Here is a 6000-nt window from a genome sequence, read left to right on the forward strand (position 1 = left end):
ACGGATACAATATCTCATTAATTATTTATAGTAATTGAAATCATTATCACATTTCAAACAAATCAGAATCTGAAGAATACGAGCATACCATGTGTATCAGAAAAGCATGAGCAAATACTATGCATAGAACACAGACATCTTTTATCACTTGAATCAGGAAAATTGGCAAGTCAACTTTTCACGGCTGCCTAGTAGAGTAAACTATAGTTTACTTCAACGTAAAAAGCATTTGCAGAGAGAAGACAAATAAAACACAGATCAAAAAGCTCTGGAGTAAGGAAAGTCCCACTAATTTTCAGCTGAATTTTAAGCTCCGAATTTGAAAATAAACAGCCTCAAAAATTTTACACCAGGGCTGAACAACATAATGTGTTCTTCCCACCTGTAAACAAAGCTGCATTTCCATCAAAGTATCAGTTGAGTCAGGAGTCAACTGCAGAACTATTAGAGGTTTGAGAGTTTATTAAAACATCCCCATAATGTACAGCTTAAAGAGTGCCTGTTCAAAGGGACCGATCCGAATCCTCGCCTTTAAGGAGAAATAAACACACCTAGCAAGATCTTAGCGTTTAACTACCAACCCTTAAGGGACATCTAAATTACTTACTACCCTGTGAAGGAGCACAAAAAGATAAAAGGCCTATTTTATCTTCAATCGCTGAAGCAGGCACCAAGGGATGACTGCACGTCACTGCGTCAACTTCTAACAGCATCACATATATTACAGCAAATCGCATTTGGAAAAGAAAAAAAAAGTTTTACTTTCTAAATGAGGTTGGAAGTGTCCTACAAAACAATTCTAAAGACAAGTTAAGATATGTACAGCTATAACAGAGCATCCCAATGACCGGGCCCGTTAATACCTAACAAACACATATCCTGGCCAAAACTCTGTCCACTGATGTTCACTTGCCCCTCTCCCTTTCTACCCAACAACGCCGCAAGACAAGGAGGATAACGCGCTTCCACTTTCATTTTTAAAAGTGACTTTTAAAAGGGGTGAAAACAGACCAGCAGAACCCTTTCTAAAAATGCCGCAGAAGGACTGAAAATCCGTCTCCTGGTTTTTCTCGGGAAGGGATTCCCTTCTTTCTTATAGTAGAAAAACTTACTCGTCAAGATAGAGAATAGGAGCACTCATAGAAAACTGGAAATAGTAACAAAGGGAAAAAACCTCCCCAGACGTCTGACAGACCTTCCTTAAATATCATAGAGCATCAGTCTCTCTCCCAAAAACGCTCCCAAGAAAACTTTTTCACTACTACTTCTGTTACATGTTCAAATTCTTATGTTCTTCCCTAGACATTTCCAAAGCAACTTCTTTCTTTATAAAGCTTTTCCCTAATGTTTGGGGGGGGGGTGAAAAATCTAGTTTATGATAATGACATAACTATCATTTTAGCATTCTTAAAAAACATATCCGGTGCTAAGTTATAATGATCAAGTCTCCTAAAGGCATACAGTAAATTTATCTGCACTTGGAACTGCTTCAAAGTTCTGTATTTGCAGTTTTTCCTCCTGAAAAAGCCTCTGTAATATGACACACAGTCTGCTCTAGCCAGATGTATGAGCAACTAAGACAATTTGTAGAAAGCACTGAAATCTTGTACTCTTGCTAGCAAGTCTTTCATTAAGCCTCTTTCCTTTCCCCATAATGAGGTATTGCCTAAAAGTATATTCTAAGATGTGAATTGTCTCAACTACATAAATCTCAGTGGAGAAAATGCTAACTGCATTATGGCAGTGTAAGATTTAAAATAAATTTAAAAGACAATTTAACACGGAGGACTGGTTCGATACCTCAACTTTTCAAAACCAAAGTATACCTACCCTTGCACAGGTATTCTTATTACATACCACCATAAAATATTCACATTGCCTTTGTACACTGACAAATCTTAACATTGAATGAAAAGAGTACAATAAAACATTGTAAGCAGTAACCTTCATACTATTGAGCAGATTTCAACAAGATATAAGGATTCACAGGCAGAGGCCTTCTTAAGTGCCATGCAATGTGATGCTGTACTAAATTATTCATAGTTAACAGCTATTCTAGTAGCCTCTTAAGTCAGGACCTTATGGATAATTAACCTCAATGAACAGCCACATTTGCACAGGAATAAACCCATCTGTACTGCCCAAAACAGGCATTCCTCAAACTGCAGTCCTTAAATTAACCAAGTAAGTATAGCTTCAGAGAGAGAAAGAAAACTGGACAGAATTACTTGAGCTAAATTCAAATTACAAAGGAATATGTGACAAGTCTACATGAAGACAAAAATCCTGCTCTATGCCTGAGCCCTTCTGTGTACGCTAAGCTTACAGACAACAGAAAAATACTTTCATTCGTTCACCAACAGAACAGCCATTCCGTGTGCTACACCACTAAACATTTTATAGAGAAATTAATCTATAACCAGCCTTCTGAATCAGCATTTTTAAATACGCAGCAATATACAAATTTGCTGATTTAAACATACTACAGAAAAATGAAACTCAATGTTAACATAGAACAAAACTGCTGCAGGATATTTTAACTGATTCAACTTTAAAAGCAAGTGAAACGCAGGTAAATGTAGCTAACCGCACAAGCGGTGCGGAATGAATTCTGACATGCTGAGTCCCCTGAGCCTCCTGCTTGGAAGCACATGTGCAGCAATAAGAATATGCAACTGTGTAACTTAATGACATCAATATTTAAATTATATACAATTAAGACTGGGTTAGATTAACTCTGTTCTCTCCAGTAATCACCATAATTTACTCGCATTTTGTCTAGCAATGTGTATTAAACTAACACAGTAAAATAAGCTTTAGGGGTTAGATACAAGAGTAATGATGGAAATACAGGATTACGGCTATATTTGCAATGTGCCTTCAATATATTAAACCTATTTTGTACACACTGTATTAATTTCCTTAGTTTAAAAAATGACATTAAATTACACTGTAATGCCTTAGTATTACTGAAGTTAAACATTAAGTAAAAAAAAAAATCAACCATCGCAATAATGAAAATAGCTTTGATGATTTGAATGTATGGTGTTCTTACAGTCTGAACACATGAAGACTAAAATTTCATGTTCAACAATCTTAGAGTTTCCTCTTGAAAAAAAATCCTTGTTCAATAACATGCTCAGCAACTATGATACGACACAGTTGTACGACATAGAGCATGGCATAAAATGACTGTGATGACAAATGTAATAACCACATGCTTGGATACTGTACAGTCAGCAAAGTAGAACATCTGTGCAGTTAGTAAGGAATTAATCACATGAATTTTAAGAAGTTACTTCTGTGATGACTACTTTCTGACTCTTGAGTTTCACACCCAAGGTTCCAGCAGTTAGAAGAGCAGCATAACAAACAACAAAGCGTATTACTCAGAAGTAATTGCACAGGACGGTTATAACTCTCGAGCATGTGCTTGTTTTTGTAAGTATGAAGACTTGCACGAAGTTCTTCAGAAACTGCCTTTCCATATTCTGAGTGTTATTCACACGCTTTGCTTTTTCAGATGGTAAGTCTTCGCTATCGAAACAACCAGTACTATCTCTATATAAACACAATATGAGAGAAGGTGCAAACTAAACCTCACCTATTCGTGGATATTAACTTCATATTTCCTCATTTTTTGGGAAGTTTTCCATTAGCATTACCAACCATTTTCTATTTCCTACTTAAGGTAACAGCTTTACATGAGTTAATAATTTTTACTGGGAATTTTCATGTGTGCACACTTCGATTTGCAAAGCTGTGATTTGTATTAACAATACAAATTAGAATTTATGAAGCCAGTACAATCCCTGCAAGGTGCCTAAAGTAAGTCTCAATTTACGCACTAAAGAAACCCATATTTCTCCTTTCTCTACGTTCTCCCTCCCAAACAAAAGTAAGTCTACAACCTACTAGTAATACCTTCAACTTAAATTGGTAGCTTTGTTAAGTTAGGTGGTACTACAAGGGGCACCCAGGAACAGGGAGCTTATTAGCTCCAACCCTTCATACAATTCATAGAATCTGCTCTCCAGCCTCAATTTTGGCTTCAAAAAAAGTGACATCTGAGAAGAGACACAAAGCACCAGGGGAAAGAGCCCAGGGCTTCCACCTGACCACACAACACCAAGCAAGTTCTCCTTTAAGTATTCCACATTGCCCACGATGAGCCGTGCTTGGCCACCACTAGCTACTTTTCAAGAGGTAGACTCTGCATCCCAAAGGTAGGGCGAGGAGAAGTTTCTCCGTGAACACGAACGGCATGCTAAAGTCCCTGCTGCTTTTCATGGCTTTGTCTGGCAGCCAACAGAGTGAAAACAAAACATTTTAAAGTACTGTTCTGGTTACCCAAGACCCTTCGGAACAGAAAACCATCAGAAACCACCCACAAGTCACGCTAAAGCAAAATATTTCACCATTTCTAGAAGAAGTGATAAATACCAGAGATACTTTCTAAGGAAAAGGATACCTGAAACATAACTAAAAGAGAAAAAACACACAAAGGATTCCTTCCAGGACCTCGACAGCCAACAAAGTGCCTGTTATTGCTCTAAGACATTTACTCTGTCCTCAAAAGTTCAGGTTTTTCCACTCTATTATTATTGTACAACTCTTTTGCTAAATCAGCAGGATTTAGCCCTGTAACAAGGAAACCATAGTATAAGCAAAGTACACACCACCTTCGTAAGACAACGTGAACGAGCCTGGACTAACGCAAGTTTTCAATTTCTTTCAACCAGCTAATTCCTCAGGCTGAAATTTCCACGCTTGCCCCCGTGGCCCAAGACAGACATGCCTCTTTCAGCGAGGGAGCCAAGAAGGTTAGCTTTCAGCAGAAATGTTTAAGCAGTTTCAGAGAATGAGGTTAAGGCTGCGGAAGCTGTTCTGCTAACTCAAGCTCTTTCTGAACACCTATTTCCACCCCGGGGGTTTTAGAGTAGGAAGCAGACAATTGTCAAGGGGATGATGAGGCTAGAGGGGGAGGACAGCTGTGACTTGGCCCCATGGCAAGCCATCTACATTTGGTGCACGCTCCAACACCAAACTTCCTTACACAACTTGGAGACAAGTCTATGCCAGCTCAGCCTTTCTGAAAGCCTAATAAATATACGTATGTTTGTATTCGTGAACACGCATGTATTTTGGTGCACTCTGGACACCTTTTAATAGTACCCCAAACCTCATGCTCCCAGACTGAGGGTTTATCTTCCCTGCAAAGTTAGCATGAGTGATGACCATCCAGATTAGCCTCGCTCGGATGAACGCAACCTGACAAGGAAGCTATAGATGAGTTATCTGCGTTTCTCATCAGCCCTGCTTAGCCACATGTGCTGTTACGATCCAGCGTATTCTGTAATTCCTTGGACGGTGCTGAGCTGGGCCAGACGGTGCTACTTTCTCAGCAAACTGCATACTGGGGACTGTAGAAAAGCAAGAGCACTTGAATAGCTTAAAGAGTAATGCCACCACCCTCCACTCTTTCACAGTGCCATCTCAAAATGCTCTCTTCACATGGGGAAACAGGCAGGGGAATAAGTAATCTGACTACAAAGAAAGGACAGGACAGCGGCATCCCCACTGCCAAGCACTGTGGGTCACCTACAAGGCCAAGGTAAAACAGCATCTGATTTTCATATTATCATATTTTGTACCGATTTCTTTTGCCCTCCTCAGCTGAAGTCACCTAAACAGTAGATTTAAAAAAAAAAAAAAAAGAAAAGCTTCAGTTGAGCTTTACTTCTTTAACTACAAGAATAAGATCCTCTGAAAAAAATTACCCCAAAAAGCCCCATCACTGAACAACATATTGTTATTTGAATGCCTGTACGCACAAGTTATTCAGAATAATACACAAGTGTAAACATTTTGTCAAAGATTTGAAAGCAATTTATCTCCCTATAGACAAACAATCTTAAAAGTAGTATTTCGCTTTTATTCAGGTACTGAATAAAACAATTAAATGAAACATCTGTGCTACACCCGATATACCAAAGGCAC

The sequence above is a fragment of the Gavia stellata genome, chromosome 23 (genome assembly GCF_030936135.1).
Source record: "Gavia stellata isolate bGavSte3 chromosome 23, bGavSte3.hap2, whole genome shotgun sequence".
Taxonomy (NCBI): domain Eukaryota; kingdom Metazoa; phylum Chordata; class Aves; order Gaviiformes; family Gaviidae; genus Gavia; species Gavia stellata.